The sequence below is a fragment of the Plecotus auritus genome (genome assembly GCF_963455305.1).
Source record: "Plecotus auritus genome assembly, contig: SCAFFOLD_54, whole genome shotgun sequence".
Taxonomy (NCBI): domain Eukaryota; kingdom Metazoa; phylum Chordata; class Mammalia; order Chiroptera; family Vespertilionidae; genus Plecotus; species Plecotus auritus.
Genome location: NW_027664284.1, coordinates 44017 through 64712, shown reverse-complemented (window position 1 = coordinate 64712; position 20696 = coordinate 44017). Strand labels below are relative to the sequence as shown.

At 46.3% G+C, this 20696-nt stretch overlaps 1 pseudogene across 1 annotated transcript in view; it reads right to left on the bottom strand.

The window, feature by feature from the left end:
* Positions 1–331: 331 nt before the first annotated feature.
* LOC308240672 (phosphofurin acidic cluster sorting protein 2-like) overlaps positions 332–20696 on the bottom strand; it is a 29244-nt pseudogene continuing 8879 nt past the window's right edge. The window contains exons 4-6 of the transcript in view: positions 3090–3480; positions 1892–2203; positions 332–1660 (exon numbers count right to left, since the gene is read on the bottom strand). The product of the transcript in view is annotated as a phosphofurin acidic cluster sorting protein 2-like (transcript). The remainder of the gene's footprint in view (positions 1661–1891; positions 2204–3089; positions 3481–20696) is intronic.

Below are 20696 nucleotides of genomic sequence, written 5' to 3'. Positions count from 1 at the left end.
AGCTCTGAGTTCTGTGGGGGCAGAGTCCTGGCTTCCAGGAAGGGCAGGTAGAGAAGGTGAGAGCCCTTCTCGCTGGGAGTGTTAGGGGTCCTGAGGCCAAACTCACCTCCCATGAGTCTCAAGCTCAGCACTGCCCGCCTGACCTCCCACCACCAGAGAGTTCTAGGTAATCAGCAGAGCAGTTGGGGGCTCCCACTGGGGGCACTACATTAGTTTCTGGGTTGTGAGCACATTCGCACTTAAGAAGGTTTCTCTTTGTGTTTCCAGGGTCGGTCTCTGTACTAAACTGAAACGTCCACAGAAAAGCAGTTGGGCCCTCCTGTGCTTGGCGTCAGCAGGGCCACAGGCAGGGCTGGAAGGTGGAGTCAGAATGTCTGGAGATGCAGATGGGGAAGTGCTGGACGTGGGAGGACCCCGGGCTGCCAGCTGGAAGAACTTCAGGTCATTCCACACCACACCTTTGATGAGGACCCACAGCATGTTCTGCTGGTGCTGGCCCTGCGGACTAGGCAGCTTATGCCCTCCAGGCACTGGCTTTTGGACTCCACAACCTTGTCCTTGGTTTTCTTGGGCAAAAACAGCACCTTCTTTTTCTTCTCCTTGGTGAGCACTGTCATGCACATGGTCGGTGTTGCTGCAGCCTCTCCCCTGCTGTGCAGCCTGCTGACCTGGAGAGAGTGGAAGGTGCACTTGAGGGTGTTGTTGGTGGTAGGCAGGTCTTTCTTCTTCGAGTCTCTCTTCCTGTCTGTGGGCTGGGCTGCAGTCCAGTAATCCACCTGCCGCTCCATCAGCTTCGTGCCATCGCCCTGGCTGGAGGTGGACAAGCCCCAGTCACTGACGGGGTGCAGAGTGGGGTGACAAGGCCTCATTGGCAACCAGAGGTATGGAGAGAGGGATGAACGAAAGCATGCTGCAGCCCAAGGGGGCCCATTATCTGAGTCTCCTGACGTGTCTGAGGACTGTTGCACTATCCCAACTTTCACCCCCTCCCCGAAGGGAATGAACCATAAGGATTCCTCGTGGGGGCTCTTCTGCTTGTAGGAGAGCAGGGCTTCCTCGACGGGCAGTTGGTAGGCACAGTTGTCCCCATGATGTACTGTGTGATTCTTGTCACGATGTCCAGCGTGTCCTGCATGGCGCTCTGGGCCTCCAGCTTGTGGAACAGGTCCCGCCAGGCCAGGTCCTGGAAGAAGATGTTGTAGAGGTAATGCATGGAGCCCAGGTGCCTGGCCACAGGTTGGGAACCCAGCGGGATGACCAGGAAGTACATGTATCCCAGCCAGTCCAGCATCTTGTAGGACAGCAGCTCCAGGAAGATGCGCAGCACAGCGCTGAAGTAGTTGTGCCCCTGCCACCAGGATCTTCACCGGCTTCGGGGGCTGGGAATTATAGTGACAGTATCTCTGTATCTGCCAGATGATGGAGCTGAAGGCTGCCTGGACGTCAGCCATGGAGCAGGTGCACAGCAAGGCAGCGTGTGCCCTTGCAGGGTGTCCGAGGGGAACTGACCCTGCCAGTTGGAGGTGTTAACGAGGATGATGTTCTCCGGCAGCTGGTCATCAGAGATGAGGATGTGGTTCAGCTGGTTGTACGTGGTCTTCCTGGGGATCTGCAGCTGACTCCCTGTGTCCGGGCAGCGCTCATTGTCTAGGGCCCACGCGTCATCAAACTACGGCCCGCTGGCCACATGCGGCCCGCCGAGGACATTTATCCGCCCCACTGGGTGCCGCTGCCTGTCCTGCTTAGCAGCCGACTTGTCCCAGGCCCGCAGTGCGCATAGGAATTTGTTCATAGTTGTTTTTTTAAACTATAATCCGGCCCTCCAACGGTCTGAGCGACAGTGAACTGGCCCCTGTTTAAAAAATTTGAGGACCCCTGGTAGGCTGTTGACCTGCTTGTTCTGTGGCTGTGCCGTCTGCCGCTCCTTCAGGTACCTGCCCCAGTCATGGTGGCTGGGATGCTTCCCCTTGGCCTTGGTGGAGGGGATGATGAGAGCATCGGTCTTGGTGATGCACCCACTGGGCAGTAGCTTCTTGGTGAGCATGTCCAGGGCTGAGGTCTCTACCTCGGGGCTGTCCTTGGGCTGTGCTGGCTGCTGCCCTGGGTGGGCATGCTCTGAGGCGCTAAGTGGGAGACCCTGTCACTTGGCTATTGCTGCCTGGGCTTGGTCTTCTCGGGCACTGCGGCCAGACTAGGAGGCTCCTTTGTTTTGTTAACCTTCACTGGAGGTTATTTTTCCACTGATTTTTTAGAAAGTTGAAGCGAGGGGGAGAGACAGAGAAGGAGAGAAGCATCAATGTGAGAGAGACACATGGATTGGTTGCCTCCTGCATGTGCCATGACCAGGGCTGGAGATCAAGCCTGTAATCGAGACAGGTGTGCCCTTGACCAGAATCGAACCCGGGACCCTTTAGTCCATGGGCCAACACATTAGCCCTCAGTGAAACCTACAAGGATTGGAAGCTCCTCCTGGAGCTGGGCACCTTGGATGCTCCCCATGTCCTTTTTCGAACTGAAATGTGACAGGCCTTCTCAGTATGGCCAGAGCTTAGGCTTGATGGTGCTGAGAAGGCTGTCATCTTCCTCCCTGTCTAGGCTACTGTCGCTGGTTCTCCAGCATCTTAGACAGAAGGTGCAGGTCCTCCTTTACTCGGGGACATGATCTGCAGGGTCCTGCTCTGAGTGTAGGACCTCCTCTGACACTTGGGCCCTGCTCAGCCACGCCATGACATTCTGATTTAAGTTTGGATGCCTTGTCATGGACATGGTTGTGACTTTCAATAGTCGCTGCTAAGTGGGCTCCCTCATGTCAAAGTCGTCCTGGTCTGGGTCCTACCCATGGGCGGCATCTTCACTGGCCTCCTGCTCTGAGAAACTCTCATACTCCTCCTTTGAGTAGTGATCTGTGGACTTGGCCTTGGGCCGGCCTGCATGGCACTGTCCTCATGCTAGTCATGGAGAAGGTACAGGCCCAGGAGACCTTGGGGTTGAGGGTGCTGTGGGCCACCGTGTTCCAAACACTGTCGATGGGCTATTTGATGCCTGAGGCTCATGTGTTCTCTCACACTTCGTCCAGATTTGCAGGCTACTGTTGGCTCCGGGCCCTGTGGATGCTCCCCATCTTTGTCTGTGAGCTGGAGTGTGCCAAGCCTTCAAAGTACAGCCTGAGCTTGGGCTTGGGAGTGCTGTTATCATCCTCCATGTCTGGGTCACTGTCGCTGGAGTTTTCTAGTGTGTCGAATAGAAGGTCCAGATCCTCCTCCAACCTGGGGACATGCTCGAGTCCACAACCTCCTCTGACACTTTGAACTTGTCCAGCCATGCCACGACTTTCTCCTTGATATTTTGTGGCCTGGTAATGGACGTCTTTCCTAATATCCATGGCCTCTGCTTCTTGGGCATCCCCATGACAATGCCCTCCTCAGCCAGGTCTAGCCCATGGGTGGCATTGTTGCTGGCCTGTTGTTCAGAGGAGAAGCTCTGATATACCCCCTTGGAGTAGTTAACCCTTGACTTGGCCTTCCATCTGGCCTGTATGGCACTGTCCTCTTGGAGGATGAGCTGGCTGACAGGGAGCAGATCCACATCTCAGCCACTTTGGCAGAAGCCTCCTTGATGCTGCTGCAGAGGCACAGCCCCTGCCACCCTTGAGGGGTTGCTGCCTGACCTCGGCCATGTGGATGGTGCCCACAGAGAGTGTCTTGTAGCTCCAGATGATCTGGTTCTTAAAGCACTTCCTCCAGTGCACAGGACCTGTAGCTTGTTGTAGCTTGTTGTCTTCTCCCCTGAGGAAGTTGGGGTCTTGCAGTGAGGTCAGCCCCAGGTCTGTCTCCAGTTGTCCACTAGGGAACAGCACACTCTCATAGGATGTGCTTGTAGCCCTGCATTTTCATGGTGATCACCATTGATATGAGGTTGGAGCCCTGCCTCTTCACGGCAATCACCATGGAGATGAGGTACTTCTCCAGCTCTTTGAAGACCACCATCTTCACTAAGGTCAGGTTGCACAACCTGGGCACAAATCTGAGGCTGTGGCTGTCCAACTCCTGGGTAGCAAACAGGTTCTTGGGCATTGGTGTGTTGAGCCTGGGCACGGGGCTGGCGGTGCAGGGGGTTGTGGAGACCAGGACTGTGGGCATCAAGGAAGCTGCAGCTGCTTGCCCCATGCAGGTCCTTTCTGTATTCTGGGGTGATGGTTTCTCTTCCTGTGTTGGGACAGAAGAGAGACATTCCATCAGGGGCAGCTTATGAACTGCCAGGTGGCTTGGGGGCTATAGTTCAGACTGAACCCCTAAGCACTCAGTGATTATTGTCAGGAGGTGGGACACGAGTGATCCAAGGACAGTGTGTGTGAAAAGGGACCACATGCTCACTGACTAGTTCAGGGAAGGCCTGTGCGGTGTTCTTGCAAACTCAGAGACCTAAAGTTATTACAAAGGATGTTCTGAAATGAAAACTTTTAAGCTAAATGCAGTTTATGGTGGGTAGTCATGTCCTAGGCTGGCATCTTCCCTGACAAAGGTCAATCTTTACCTTAACTGAGCCTGTCTATTGTCTATTGGCATCTACAATAACATATCTTTGGAATGTCAAAGGAATTTCCCTTTTTCCGGACCCCTCAAAGCATAGACAATGCTCTGTGGAGACCACAAATGCCCTCATTGTACCCGAGTTAATTGTTGACTTGTAACTCTCCTATATCCACCTATGTGAAAGAAATATGTCTGTGTCATTTTAATGTTTATCCAGTCACATAGGATTCCCCACTTTGATTTCTCTGGGACCCTAATGTATCACCACTGGATTTCATGTTACCAACATCTCCTGTTTTGATTGTAATGTATAAAATAAGATGCACAACCGCCATTCTCCAGAGCATTCTCTCAATCCACTGAGTTTTTCTTCCCACCAATTGTTGACAGCTGGGCTTAAATAAACTCACAAAAATTCTTCACAAGTTTGAGTGTTTCTTACTTTGACACTTACTTGGCGTAGTGGGTCAGGATTCCAAAGAACTGCCCGCCCCCCTTCCCCCCCCCACACCGCTTCCCGGACCATACTGTGGACCCGGTGCTAGGATTCAACAAAAGACCCATTGAACCCACTGGTTCCCCACCCATCAGGTGAACCTGGGTGAATTGTGCCTTAGATCTAGGACTTTCCCTTACTGGTGGTAGAGGGTTTGATTTATTTGAGCTGTATTTTTAAATATTCTAGGTGTAACTAAGATTAAGCGTTGAGGGAACTTAGGCTAAGACAAGACAGAAGGAACAATGTGTGGCTGGTTTTATATTGTGGCTTTCCAATTGGAATTGCTTTATGAAAATCTGAGAAAAATTAACCTTTGCTGTATAAATAAAAGTTGAACTCGATCAGCTCCAAAAATACAGGGGCATGTCCTCCCTCCAGCCTGAATATCGGGTATTCTCAGGTGACTAAGAATCTCTGTGGAGGTGTCAGGTCATTCCTCATGACATGCAGGGGCCCCAAAGCAAAGATTTCAACTCAACTGCAATTAAAGTGACTGGTTCTGGTGGGGGAGCACCCATAAGTTTTGGTCAACTAGTTCCCTGAACCCTCTGGTTGTTTTAGACAGCAGGGAGATAAACCAAGGCAAATAAGAGGGTTGAATGTGACTTGAGGGGTGAGAGCCTCATGGAGCTCAACCATAAGCAATGCATGTTGACCAGCTACATTATATAACAATCCCAGAAAATTTGCTCAGATTCTGCAGATATCAGAAAAACAAACAAACAAAACAACAACAATAACACACACACACACACACACACACACACACACACACACAACTACAAAACAACAAAAACAAAACACACCTAAAATTAACATGGGATTGTGCCTCCAAGGCCAGGAGATGCCAGATCCCAGCCCTCATTAATACTCCTGATAGGAAGCTTTTACTTGCAAGTGCTTTACAGAAATGGGAAGATTTAACTAGAAAATATTCTACTAAAAATGGCCAAAATGCAGTTTTATTTGCGTGTCTAAATTAATTTTTGGCATGCAAGAAAAATGCCAGGTCTAACATTAAACTGAATGAATGAATGGAAGCATATCTTGATTTGGAAATGAGGAGATTCTAAGGAGAAGCACATATAAATTCTTTTTTAAAAAATTAAGGAATTAGAAATTTTAGAGAATGTCTCTGAACTCTTCCGAAGCTAATGAATGCCAACACCCTATTCTTCCGCCTTCTCTAGTTCCACCACTACATCCTTCGCCCTTTCCCTCCCTTCTTCCTTCCCCTTCAGTCCCCTCCACTACCACTCCCCACTGACTTAAGGAATAATGAGAATAGGAATTCCAACAGCTTCCTTTGGAGAAAAGCTTGTCTCAGCAAAAGAGGAACCAGCAATTGTTCCTGATTTTCTCAATGACCCTGATGGGTTCACAAAGACATTTAACTGTTAGAACATGTAATCCTGGCTATTCTAACCAATTCCAATGGATATAGCTAATGGTTTCTGCCAGCAAATGCAACACAATTTCTAAATAAGGTTTGCAAGAAAATTCCTGTAGCGAAGTCTGCCCACTGTTAGAATCATAGGAAACTGAAATAGGATGTAGAAAAAGGGAAAAAAAAAAAAACACAAAACAACCATAGGGTTGACCCAAGGGTGTTTCTCCTTCTCACTGATAGTTTGGGAGAAGTGAAAATGATCATAGAAAGGGAAGCCACTAAGACCCCTGTAGATACTGGGGCTACTTTATTTGTTCCTAACCACATCCAACTAAGAGGAATTTTTATTTTATTTTATTATTCTTTTTATTGTTTAAAGTATTACATATGTTTCCTTCCCCCCCCACCGCCATGGGTCCCTCCCCAGCCACTCCCAACCCCTTGCGCATGCTCCCACACCCCCAGTGTCTGTGTCCATTGGTCAGAGTAAAGCTTCTGTGCAAATGGCAGGAATATTTAACCAATGTCTGTTTTTATTTTTTTTTTCAAATTTTTATTAAGGTATTATATATGTACATATCTTACCATTGCCCCCCACCCCCACCCCACTCCCATACCTGCCCTCACCCCCCAATGTTTTGCATCCGTTGGTTACTCTTATATGCATGCATACAAGTCCTTCAGTTGATCTCTTATTTCCCCCACCTCTCCCTAACCTTACCGCTGTAATTAGACACTCTGTTTGATGCTTTACTGCCTCTGTAACTATCTTTTGGTTCATCAGTTTATAATGTTTTTCATTATCCCTAAATGAGTGAGATCATGTGGTATTTTTCTTTCATTGACTGGCTTATTTCACTTAGCATAATGTTCTCTAATTCCATCCAGGTGTCTACAAATGGTAATAATTCCTTCTTTTTTATGGCAGCATAGTATTCCATTGTGTAGATGTACCATAGTTTTCTGATCCAGTCATCTGCTGACGGGCACCTAGGCTGTTTCCAAATCTTAGCTATTGTAAATTGTGCTGCTATGAACATAGGGGTGCATATATCCTTTCTGATTGGTGTTTCTGGTTTCTTAGGATATATTCCTAGGAGTGGGATTACTGGGTCAAATGGGAGTTCCATTTTCAGTTTTTTGAGGAAACTCCATACTGTTCTCCACAGTGGCTGCACCAGTCTGCATTCCCACCAGCAGTGCACGAGGGTTCCTTTTTCTCCGCATCCTCGCCAACACTTGTCGTTTGTTGATTTGTTGATGATAGCCATTCTGACAGGTGTGAGATGGTATCACATTGTCGTTTTGATTTGCATCTCTCGGATAATAAGTGACTTTGAGCATGTTTTCATGTGTCTCTTGGCCTTCCTTCTGTCTTCTTTCGAAAAGATTCTATTTAGGTCCATTGCCCATTTTTTTATTGGATCATTTATCTTCCTTTTATTAAGTTGTATAAGCTGCCTGTAGATGTTGGAAATTAAACCTTTATCAGTGATACCATTTGCAAATATGTTCTCCCATAAAGTGGGGTTTCTTGTTGTTTTGTTGATGGTTTCTTTTGCTGTGCAAAAGCTTTTTATTTTGATGTAGTCCCATTTGTTTATTTTCTCTTTGGCTTCCATTGCCCTAGGGGCAGTATCACTGAAAAAGTTCTTTTGGCATATGTCTGAGATTTTGCTGCCTGTGGATTCCTCTAGTATTTTTATGGTTTCCCGTCTTATATTTAAGTCCTGTATCCATTTTGAGTTTATTTTTGTGTATGGTGTAAGTTGGTGATCTAGTTTCATTTTTTTGCATGTATCTGTCCAATTTTCCCAACACCATTTATTGAAGAGACTGTCTTGACTCCATTGTATGCTCATGCCTCCTTTGTCAAATATTAATTGCACATATTGGTTTGGGTCGATATCTGGATTCTCTATTCTATTCCATTGATCTATATGTCTGTTCTTGTGCCAGTACCAGGCTGTTTTGAGGACAGTGGCTTTGTAATACAGCTTGAAATCTGGTATTGAGATCCCTCCTACTTTATTCTTCTTTCTCAGGATTGCTGTGGCTATTCGGGGTCTTTTTTTATTCCAGATGAATTTTTGGAGAGTTCTTTCTAGGTCTGTGAAATATGCTGTTGGTATTTTAATGGGGAGTGCATTGAATCTATAGATTGCTTTGGGTAGTATGGACATTTTGATGATGTTGATTCTACCAATCCATGAACATGGTATGTTCTTCCATCTGTTTACATCTTCCTCTATCTCTTTTTTCAGTGTCCTGTAGTTTTCCGCATATAGGTCTTTTACCTCCTTGTTTAGGTTTATTCCTAAGTATCTTAATTTTTTTGGTGCGATGGAAAATGGGATTGCTTTTTTAGTCTCTCTTTCTGTAAGTTCACTGTTGGTGTATAGAAATGCCATAGATTTCTTGGCGTTAATTTTGTATCCTGCTACCTTGCCGAATTCATTTATTAAGTCTGTTAGTTTTTTGATAGAGTCTTTCGGGTTTTTTATGTACAATATCATGTCATCTGCAAATAAGGACAGCTTTACTTCTTCTTTTCCAATTTGGATGCCTTTTATTTCTTCTTCTTGTCTAATTGCAATGGCTAATACTTCCAGTACTATGTCAAACAGGAGTGGTGAGAGTGGGCATCCCTGTCTTGTTCCTGTTCTTAGGGGAAATGGTTTTAGTTTTTGCCCATTGAGTATGATGTTAGCTGTGGGTTTATCATATATAGCTTTTATTATGTTGAGGTATGATCCTTCTATTCCCACCTTGTTGAGAGTTTTTATCAAGAAAGGGTGTTGGATTTTGTCAAATGCTTTTTCTGCATCAATTGATATGACTATGTGATTTTTATCTTTCAATTTGTTTATGTGATGTATCACATTTATTGATTTTCGGATATTGAACCATCCTTGCATTCCTGGGATAAAACCCTACTTGGTCATGGTGTATGATCTTTCTGATGTACTGCTGGATCCGATTTGCTAGAATTTTGTTGAGGATTTTGGCATCTACATTCATGAGGGATATTGGCCTGTAATTCTCTTTCATTGTGTTGTCTTTATCTGGTTTTGGTATTAGGGTGATGCTGGCTTCATAGAAGGAGCTTGGAAGTGTTCCTTCCTCTTGAATTTTTTGGAATAGTCTGAGGAGGATAGGTTTTAGTTCTTCCTTGAATGTTTGGTAAAACTCTCCTGTGAAGCCGTCTGGCCCCGGGCTTTTGTTTGCCGGAAGCTCTTTGATGACTGCTTCAATTTCTTCCATAGTTACTGGCATATTGAGCTGTTTAGATTCTTCCTGATTGAGTTTTGGAAGGTTATATTTTTCTAGGAATATGTCCATTTCCTCCAGGTTGTCCAGTTTGTTGGAATAGAGTTGTTCGTAGTATTTTTTAACAATCCTTTGTATTTCGGCAGGATCTGTTGTTATTTCACCTCTTTCATTTCTGATTTTATTTATTTGGGTCCTCTCTCTTTGCTTCTTGGTGAGCCTGGCTAGAGGTTCATCAATCTTGTTTATCCTTTCAAAGAACCAGCTCTTGGTTTTGTTGATCTTTTGTATTGTTTCTTTGGTCTCTATGTCGTTTATCTGTGCTCTGATCTTTATTATTTCCTTCCTTCTGCTTACACTGGGCTTTTCTTGTTGCTCTTTCTCTAACTCTTTGAGTTGTTGGGTTAGGTAATTTATTACCCCTGTTTCTTGTTTTTTGCAGTAGGCTTGTAGAGCTATGAACTTCCCTCTCAAGACTGCTTTCGCTGTGTCCCATAGATTTTGGATTGTAGTGTTTTCATTGTCATTTGTTGTCATGATGTTTTTTATTTCTTCTTTGATCTCTCTGGTAACCCAGTTATGGTTTAATAGCATGCTGTTTAGTCTCCATGTGTTTGATTTCTTTGGGTTGTTTTTATTGTAGTTGATTTCCAGTTTTATGCCACTGTGGTCTGAGAAGATGCTTGATATGATTTCTATCTTCTTGAATTTGAAGAGACTTTGCCTATGTCCCAACATATGGTCTATCTTTGAAAATGACCCATGTGCACTTGAGAAGAATGTATATTCTGTGGCTTTGGGGTGAAATGTTCTGAAGATGTCAATTAATTCCATCTGGTCTAGTGAGTCATTTAGGATTGATGTTTCTTTGCTGATTTTTTGTTTAGAGGATTTGTCCAATGGTGATAGTGGGGTATTGAAGTCTCCTACTATGATTGTATTGCTGTCAATCTCTCCCTTGATATCCTCCAGGAGTTTTTTTATGTATTTGGGTGCTCCTGTATTGGGTGCATATATGTTTACCAGAGTTATTTCTTCTTGTTGGATTGCTCCCTTTAGTATTATGAAGTGGCCTTCCTTATCTCTTGTTATGTCCTTCAGTTTGAGATCTAATTTGTCAGATATAAGTATTGCTACCCCAGCTTTTTTTTCAGTTCCATTTGCCTGGAAAACCTTTTTCCATCCCTTCACCCTCAGTCTGTGTGCGTCTTTTTTTCTGAGGTGGGTTTCTTGTAGACAGCAGATATATGGGTCATGTTTTCTTATCCAATCCATTACCCTATGTCTTTTGATTGGGGCATTTAATCCGTTTACATTTAAAGTTATTATTGATAGGTACTTATTTGTCGCCATTCCTATTCTTTACACCTGTGTTCCTTCTTCGCTTCCTATTTCTTTTTTTTTTTTTTTTACAGCAGACCCTTTAGCATTTCTTGCATTGCTGGTTTGGTGGTAATAAATTCCCTTAGTCCTTTTTTGTCTGTGAAGCTCCTGATTTCACCTTCAATTTTGATTGACAGCCTTGCTGGGTACAGTATTCTTGGATTCAGACCCTTCCTTTGCATGACTTTGTATATTTCATTCCATTCCCTTCTGGCCTGATGAGTTTCTGTTGAGAAATCAGTTGCTAGTCTGATGGGGGTTCCTTTGTATGTAACTTTCTGTCTCTCTCTGGCCGCTTTTAAGATTCTTACTTTGTCGTTGGTGTTTGCCAATTTAATTATAATGTGCCTTGGCGTCGGTCTTTTGGGGTTCATTTTGCTTGGGACTCTGTGAGCTTCTTGGATTTGTGTGGGTTTTTTCTTCTCTATATCAGGGAAATTTTCTGTCATTATTTCTTCAAAGAGGTTTTCTATTCCTTGCTCAACTTCCTTTCCTTCTGGAACCCCTATTATGCGGATGTTGTTTTGTTTCATGTTGTCCCAAAGTTCCCTTAGGCTCTCCTCCTGCCTTTTAATTTTTTTTTCTAGAAGTTGCTCTACTTGGGTATTTTTTCCCATCTTGTCTTCTAGCTCACTGATGCGGTCCTCTGCTTCTTCTAGTCTACTCTTGATGCTTTCTATTGAGTTCTTTACAGCAGCGATGTCATTTTTCATTTCTTCTTGGTTCTTCTTCATTTCCTCTTGGTTCTTGCTCATATTGTCGAATTTGTCTTCCATTCTTTTCAGCCACCTTATGACCATTTCTCTGAATTCTTTTTCTGGAAGGTTGCTTGCTTCCATTTCGTTTACTTCCTTTTCTGGTGATGCCTGCTTTTCTTTCATATGCGGGCTGTGTCTTTGTCTCCCCATGGTCTCTCTTCTCTGGGTGTCTGGTTATGTAGTTCTCTCTCTCCTGCGTCGATTTAAAGGCACAAAATACAGCACTACCAGGTACAACACACAAGACACTGAACAGAAATGTATTCACGATATTAATAACCTCCAATAAAGGTGACCACTAGAGAAAGGCAAATTAGGGGATAGTAGAGAAAGAAGAAGAGGAAAAAGAAAGAAAGAAGAAGAAAAAAAAAGGGGGTGTCAAAATGAAATTGGGAAAAGGGAAAAAAGGAAGAAAAAAAAGTAAGAGAGACAAGAAAGAGACTAAGACAGAAAGGGAAACAGACTATATATATAGGGGATAAAACTCCAATAGAACAATCACTTATCCCAGCAAATGCCAGCAACAAGTACCTGGGGATTAATACAAACTACAACACCAACTAATATTGAGTGAGGCAAGGGAAAACAGAAGCACTAAACAAACAAAAAAATAAACTAAAGAAGAATAAGCAAAACAATCTCACAAAAAAGCATAAAAATTCGATATAATCTACATTCAAACGAACAACAACAAAAGGACAGAGAGAAAAACAATTTTTTGGATAGTTAAGACAGCGAAGAGAGAGGTGTGTATGGACTTGGAGCAGGGGATTGGAGATTAGATATATAAGTAGGGTGAAATTTTAAAAGGGGGTAAACAGAAAGAATAGGGAAAATCTAAAGCAGGAAAGGGGTAAGATAAACAGGACACTGAAAAGGGAAAAGTGAGGAAGAGAGTGATGGCATAAAGGTAGATTTGAGATAGAGTGAAATGATGCTAAAGGAAAGATAAAAATAGAATGTAGAACATTAATCCCAAAACAAAATGAAGAGAAAATAAAATGACACTTAAAAAAAAAAAAAGATAAAATAGCAGTAGTAATAATACGGATTGAAAATAAAAATGTAATAATTAAAAAGGTAAAATCAAGTGAGGAAAAAAATTAGTTTCTTGAGTAAAAGATGCAAAAAATGAAAATAAAAAAATAAAAAATAAAAATAAAATGTGGAGTAGTGAAGGTCATTCACTTCCTCTGTTGTTCTGTTTGGCACGCCTGTTTCTCAGTCCGGACAGTATTGCAGTTCCCTGCGTTCCACTGCTCTTCAGTGATGTAAGCCAGTCCTGATTTTAAGCAGGCGGTGTGTCTTAATTCGTATTCCTTTATTTTTGATTACACAAGAGTCAATTTGTGATTCAGCCCCTGGGTGGCAGTGTTTCTGGATTGACTTCCGGGTTTATCTATGGCCTCTCTAGGGAGTGTTAGAGCCTTCTTTCCCTGTGACACTCACTACCGGTTTGTGGGAGTGACTGCCTCAGAGCTGGCTCTCCGATGGTCACTCCCCGCTCCGATCCCCAGGTTCCAGAAAAACAACTTTCCCCTGCAGTCTCCCAGGGTGACCCCAACTGGGTGAACCTATGAATTGGGCTTAGTAATCAGAAGCAAGAATTTCAAGAGGAAAAAGCCCAAGTGTGCGCACTCCATGGCTGCGCGTAAGTCTAGCACACCCCTGAAATTCTTAGTGTGTCCCTGCACTTCAGATCAAAATGGGTTGCTTTTTAGAGTGCCCTTCTGTTAGCAGCTCTGAGGACCCCCTTCCACATTCACAGATCACGCCAGCCCCAGCAGCCACCGATTTTTCTAGGCACAGACTTCCCTGGTCCTCCAGCTCCCACAAAACGCGCGTTCCTCTCTCGCGCTGGGACCAGAGACCTCACCTTATCCAAGGCGATATCTGACCTTTCCGTGGTGGAGTGTAGAGCTCCTCTGAACCCGTGTGTTTGCGCGAATTGGGGAGCGTTGTTCTGGGGCTCGCAGCTGTTCCGTGGGTGCCACAGTTGTGGATTCTCAGGCTTCCGATAAGCTCCACTTTCCGGTTCCAGATGGCAGCGACTCCGCGTCCAAGCCTGCAGCTCCGGGAGGGGACCCAGCCGCAGTGGGAGCTGCTAGGTCAGGGGAACCCCGTCTAGCAGTCTCCCACCTTCTTCTGGAGTTCAGCTGTCCCCCAACTTGCCAACAAACACCCCTAGTGCGACCCTCAGCTGTTCTTTCTTTCTGCTCCGGGACAAGGCTCGGAACACGTCTGTCTATTCCGCCGCCATTTTTTCTCTCCACCAATGTCTGTTTTTAATCAAAACCTGTTTCCAACTAGGGAATGTTACAGCAATATTAGCAAATATATATCTTTGCTAATAAAATCTGCCCCAATCCAACTGATAGGGAGAAGTGTTTTGTTTGTTAATTTGTTTTATGAAATCAGTGATACCCATACTTGCTTTTTATAGAAGGGTAATATGCATTTAGAAATAAATGAACAAGATACCGAACCCAACAGAGCCTCAGATGAATCCAGTGGGGTATCCTTAAAGTTGGGGTCCTGGCTGCACACAGGTTTCCTCAGGGGCTCTGGAAAAGGATCTGCTGGTGGAGTCATGCACAGACATGGAGAGGCATGGGGGAGATGGTGAGCATTCAGCAGGCAAGATGGGCATCTGGCCAACATTTGTCTGAAAAGGAGCCCAGAGTTGGAACCACATACATGCACCTCTGTCCAGTACCCACCCAGGGGGGAGGGAGCTGGGCCCCTTTGTTCTGAGGTCAGGCTTATGCAGTTCTGAACCCAACCCTCAATGGAAAATGGGGAAACTGGTGTCCATAGAGTGGCAGATGTTACCCAATGTCCATGACATTCAGAGCCCAGAGTTCAGGAGTGTTCAGACCTTCCAGGCCAAGGATCCCACCTCTCCAGCAGAGTTGGTCTGGACATTAGAAATCCTGACATACTGGGAAGCTCCTGCCTATTCCTCTGTATCTGGGAGCTGGGGAGGGGGCAGGGGAGGGGGTGCTTTGTTCTGGGATCCAGAAAGAGCACTAGCTCTTTTTTTTTTCCAAAGAGGAATTTTTATTTTATTATTTTTTTATTGTTTAAAGTATTATATATGTTTCCATTTCCCCTCATGGACCCCTGCGCAGGCACTCCCACCCGCTAGCACATGCTCCCATACCCCCAGTGTCTGTGTCCATTGGTTATGCCTATATGCATGCATACACGTCCTTTGGTTGAACTCTTACTCTCTCCCCGCCCCCCCCCCCCCCCACTCTCCCCTGCCTTCCCATTGAGATTTGAGAATCGGTTCGATGCTTCTCTGTCTCTGGATCTATTTTTGTTCATCAGTTTATGTTGTTCATTATATTCCACAAATGAGTGAGATCCTGTGATATTTATTTTTCTCCGACTGGCTTATTTCGCTTAGCATAATGCTTGCCATGTCCATCCAAGCTGTTGTGAATGGTAAGAGTTCTTTCTTTTTTCACAGCAGCACAGTATTCGATTGTACAGGTGTACCACAGTTTTTTATCCACTCATCTGCTGATGGGCACTTAGCTGTTTCCAAATCTTAGCTATTGTGCTGCTATGAATATATGGGTGCATATATGCTTTCTGATTGTTGTTTCTGATTTCTTGGGATATATTCCTAGAAGTGGAATTACTGGGTCAAATGGGAGTTCCATTTTAATTTTTTAAACAAACTCCATACTGTTTTCCACATTGGCTGCACCAATCTGCATTCCCACCAGCAGTGCACAAGGGTTCCTTTTCCTCCACATCCTCACCAGTATTTGTCCTTTCTTGATTTGTTGATGATAGCCACTCTGACAGGTGTGATGGTATCTCATTGTGGTTTTTTTTTAATATATTTTTATTGATTTCAGAGAGGAATAGAAACATCAATGATGAGAGAATCATTGATTGGTTGCCTCCTGCACACCCACTATTGGGGATCGATCCCCCACCCTGGGCATGTGCCCTTAACTGCAATAGAACCCTGGACCTTTCAGTCCGCAGGCCGACACTCTATCCACTGAGCCAAACCGGCTAGGGCACTCATTGTTGTTTTGATTTGCATCTCTTGGATGATTAGTGGCTTTGAGCATATTTTCATAAGGACAAGAGACATATGAAAACAGAATTTTTTTTCTTGTGACTAATAAAAAGAATTTTATTAAACTCACTGAAGTCACATGTCCACATACAACCATCATCACTGTGGTCTGGCCAGTGAGATGTGCTGATACCTCCACTCTGGGGCCCTGAACCACACACCCCAGAACCACCTGGATGTGGAAATTGGGAGCTGTTAGAAAGAGGGAAATGGAAGTCATGTCCACCACAGGCCATTTCAAATAAAACATTGACTTCTGGTTCCCACTCTGACATATAAGAGCTTGGAAGTCCTTACGCTCATTCTTACAATAAAAAAAAAAAAAAAAGATGAACAATCCAAAAAACAGAAACTCTTTTTCAATCCATCTGAAATTAACTATGACTGTGAAGTACAATACAAGCTAGCCTATCTTCCTGATAAGATGGAAAACATCTTTTCCACTCAAAGTGAGAGACAAAATAAAAAAGCATAAGAGAAGACAGATCTGAACACATCAAAATGTAACACCTCTATTGGCAAAACACACATCAAATTGAGACAAATGGTAAGCTAGAGAAACCATTTGCAAGTTACATGGCAAAAAGGTGATATCCATAACAGTTCAGATTTCCTAGCAATCCAATGGAAAAGAGGGCAAAGGGTCTCAAACCGAAATTCCAAAACAAGGACTAGGCCAAAAAAGTATGTAAAAGATATCCAACTGCAGTTTAAACCAGAGTGAAAAATTCAGATGAAAATATTGCTCTTTCTCACCCTGGACAGGGTGCCTCATCAGTTGGTTGGGGAGTCATCCCATACACCAAAAGGTTGCAGGTTTGATTCCCGGTCAGGACACATACCTAGGTTGTGGGTTCTGAAAATGTTCTGGAACTAGAGAGTGTTTGTGATGTTATGGAACAGTTGCAAAAAATTGTGAATGTACTTGATGTTGGAATTTATACTTGGAAGGATCAAAGAACTAAAATTTACATAATTTAAATTTATTTTAATATAATATTTAAAATACATTTTATTTTACTCAATAGTATAAGGAAAATGCACTAAAGTTCTAAGTATGTGTAAGATAAACACAAAAATGTTTTAAATTGCTATTATTGGGGAGGGGAAGCCCTCTCTGCCATGGCAGCTGAAACAGGCTGCCGCCCAGGACCTGGGACCACAGGCCTCGCAGGAGCTGAGGCGAGTTGCTCACAAGCTGAGGTGGGTCCATATCTGAAAATTCAGTGACAGCTGTGCCTGGAGCCTGCTCTGGCTCTGGAGACGGCACCAGAGTTGGCGTTTCCTCTTTAGGTGTTTCTTCATCTTATTCTGGAGCTGCTTCTAGAGATCCAGGAAGAGAATATGTTACACCATAACTGCCTTTTGTGTACCTTCCAAGGAAGGGAACCTCCCATCTCCATCACTAAAATCCCAGTTCAAACCCAAACCCAGGAAGTCCTCCAGACTGCAGGCCATGGGCACTGACCTGAGCAACTCTGTGCTCCTGCCTAACCCCAGCTCTGGGAGCTCTTCTCTGTGTGGTCCAGCCCCATCCCACCCCCTCACACACACCACCCTCTCTGACTCCGCCTCCTTCTGTGTCTCAGCCTCAGTGGGCTCAGGTGCTCCAGCTGTGAGGGAGATACTGGGACTGGTTTGGCAGGTCTGGGACTGGAAAGGTGAGCTCTATGGAGGCCAAAAGCGTGATCAGGCTGGGAAATTCTGGTGGCCGATAAAAATCTTGAGGGTACAGGTCCAACCAGATGCCCAGAGTGCAGAAGATGGCCCCAGGAAGAGAGAGAGATGGACAGCAGGGTCTGAGGCCTGGCCTTTCATTCCACACGGCCCTCCCAGAGCACCACTCAGAGAGCCTGGGGTCCTGTGCCTGCTGCTCCTGCCCATCCAGAAGCCAGACCTACTCCTTGTCCACCTTCAACCTGGCAGTCCTGGCAGAGACGCGCCTGGTCACCCAGGAGGGGCTGGCAGAAAGCCCTCCTAACTGACAGCTCTGGATCAATGAGGGAACCACTTGTACCCCTTCTTCATGGGAACCTGACATGCTCTCTCAGTGTCCCTGTTCCCTCCCCCTACCCTCCCACCCAAATGTCAACTCCATGAGGACAGGGAGGGCTGGTGTCTGCTCTGTTCATGTCACTCATTGACACACAGTAGGTGCTCCAGGAATAGCTGACCAATGAGCGAACAAAGAAAATCCGTCTCCACCTCTGCCGACCCAGAGACCTCCTAACACCTCAGACTTTGGCTCCTGGACCTACATGCTGCCTAATTCACTAGCTGCCTGATTCACTAGCTGCCTGTGGGGTTCTTCTCCTCCCGTTGACATTTACCTCCCATGGGTAGAGAGCAACAGCCACACTGCCACCGAGGAGGTTCTACAGATTAGTGAGCAAGGTCCCTGGATAGGGGTGCAGGCAGGGCTGGGATTAGGAGTGGACGGGTATGAATTTTCTGAGGGGCTCACTCTGTCCACTGACCTCCCCACTCGCCCACACCACCCATATCCACATGCACAGCTCTCTGATTCATGTCCTTTTCTCTAGGAGAAGCCCTCAGACCTCTGCCCTCTTGCAGAAATCCCACCATGAGTGGGATCCAGGGTTCTGCCAGCACCTTGAATTCACACTCCCCATACTCCTCTCCTGGCTCTGACCCAAAACTGACTCACGTTTTCTGCTGGAACAGAGGTCCACCGTCCTCTTCACAGTATGGGAAGATGCGCCATAGGTAGAGGAGGCCAGGATGATGTCACATCGGCTGTCCTGTGGACACTATGAGCCTGTGACTGAATCGCTGAGCCAACTGCAGAATCGCTCCCGATTAGAAGGAAGCTCTGCAGTGCAGGCTTGGGGTCTGCTCTGAACACTGGATATGGTCAATGCCTAGAGACATGTCTGTACCTGGCAGACTTCTCATATATTTGCTGAGTGAGTGAGCCCAAACCAGCCCCATCTCAGATAGCTGGGCGAGCCTGGGCCCCACTGCTCACCCCTGGGGTTTCTGATCTGGCTTCACCCAGGACAGGGACCCATAATGGAATTTCCAAACTCTTTATCTAATGAAAAAAGTGCTTAGCCCTAGGCCTTGAGGAGAATCACGAATTTAGCAGAGACTTTGTCAATAGTAAGAGAAAATGACCAATTGGCTCAAACACAGCCCCTCCAGCAGACCTCTCCACTGTCCAGACACCCAGAGGCACCCCACTGAGACCCTACAATAACCTATTGGGCCTCATTTCTCCCCATGTTCCGAGGAACAAAGACTCAGAGACATGCAGTGACCTGAAGTTTCACAGCAAACAGGTGGTCAAATGACCACTGTGCTGTGCAGGGGCAGCGGCTCACCTGGTACATGGCTGGTCCCTCACCTGTTGTAGCAAATGCTCTATAATAACAACGAAAGGTGGGGACAAATGTGGGGTCCCTGCCCAGGAAGGTGGGCACCGGTTTTTGAGCCCAGGTGGTCAGTACCACACTGGTCCTTTGCTTTTCCTCTTCTGTTTTGCCTTGTGAGGAGGGAGTTTATTGGACACCACGAGAGGGTGGGACTGGGGCCACTGGGCTGGTTGCAGCTGGGCCCAGGGCTGGCTGACCGGCCTCCGTGTTCTGTCAGGTGCTCCCATGGGAGGCCAGCGCTGAGTCGGGCACACAGTGAGGCTGACTCCCCGGGAAGCAGAGTCCTGGCTTCCAGGAGGGGCAGGTCTTGACGGGAGAACCTTTCTCAATGGCGGTTTCTGGGTCCTGAGGGCCATCACCTTCAATGATTGTCCAGATCAACCCTGTCTGCCTGACCCCCCACTCGCCAGAGCGTTCTGGGTAATAAGCAGAGCAGCTGGGGGCTCCCTGTGGGCTCCACCACGATTCTTTCCAGGTTGTGAGCTCATTCACACTGAAAAGGGTTCCACTTTGTGTTTCCAGAGTCTGTCTCGGTGCTAAACTGAAATGTGAACAGAAAAGCGGCTGGTCCTTCCCGGGCTTGGCCAGGGCAGGGGAAGGGCAGGGGACGGGCAGGCTTGAAGGTGGGATTGGAGCGTCTGAAGATGCAGGTGGGGAAGTGCTTGACGTGGGAGCTTCACGTTGTTCCACTCCACGCCGTCGAAGAGGACCCGAAGTGTGTCCTGAGGGTGCTTGGCCCTGCAGATCAGGCGGCTGATGCCCTTCCGGCACTGGCTCTGGTACTCCACGTCCTTGTCCTTGGTTTTCCTGGGCAAACACATCACCTTCTTGTTGTTCTCCTTGTCCACAGTCATGGACCTGGAGGGCGTGGCTGCAGCCTCACCCCTGCTGGGCAGCCTGCTGAGCTGCAGAGACTGGAAGGTGCACTTGAGGGTGCTGTTGGCAGTAGTCTGGTCTTTGTTCTCGGTGTCTCTCTTCCTGTCTGTGGGCTGCGCTGCCGTCCAGTAATCCACCTGCAGCCCCATCAGCTCAGCACCAGCACCCTGGCTGGAGGAGGACTCGTCTCCACTCACAGAAGGGGAGGAGGGAAGGATGTGTGAGGCCTCCTTGTTTGCCACAGACCTGTGTGGCGGGGTGGACGACAGCACGCTAGAGCCCAAACGGGCCACATAATCTCAGTGTCCTTATGCGACCCAGAATGGTCCCACAATTCCAGTTCCACCACCCCCACAAAGGGAATGATGGTCAAGGAATCCTCATTGGGGCTCTTCTGTTTGTAGGTGAGTGTGGCCTCCACGATGGGCAGTTGGTGGGCACAATTGGCCCCTGAGACGTACTGTGTGATTCTCAACACCAAGCCCAGCGTG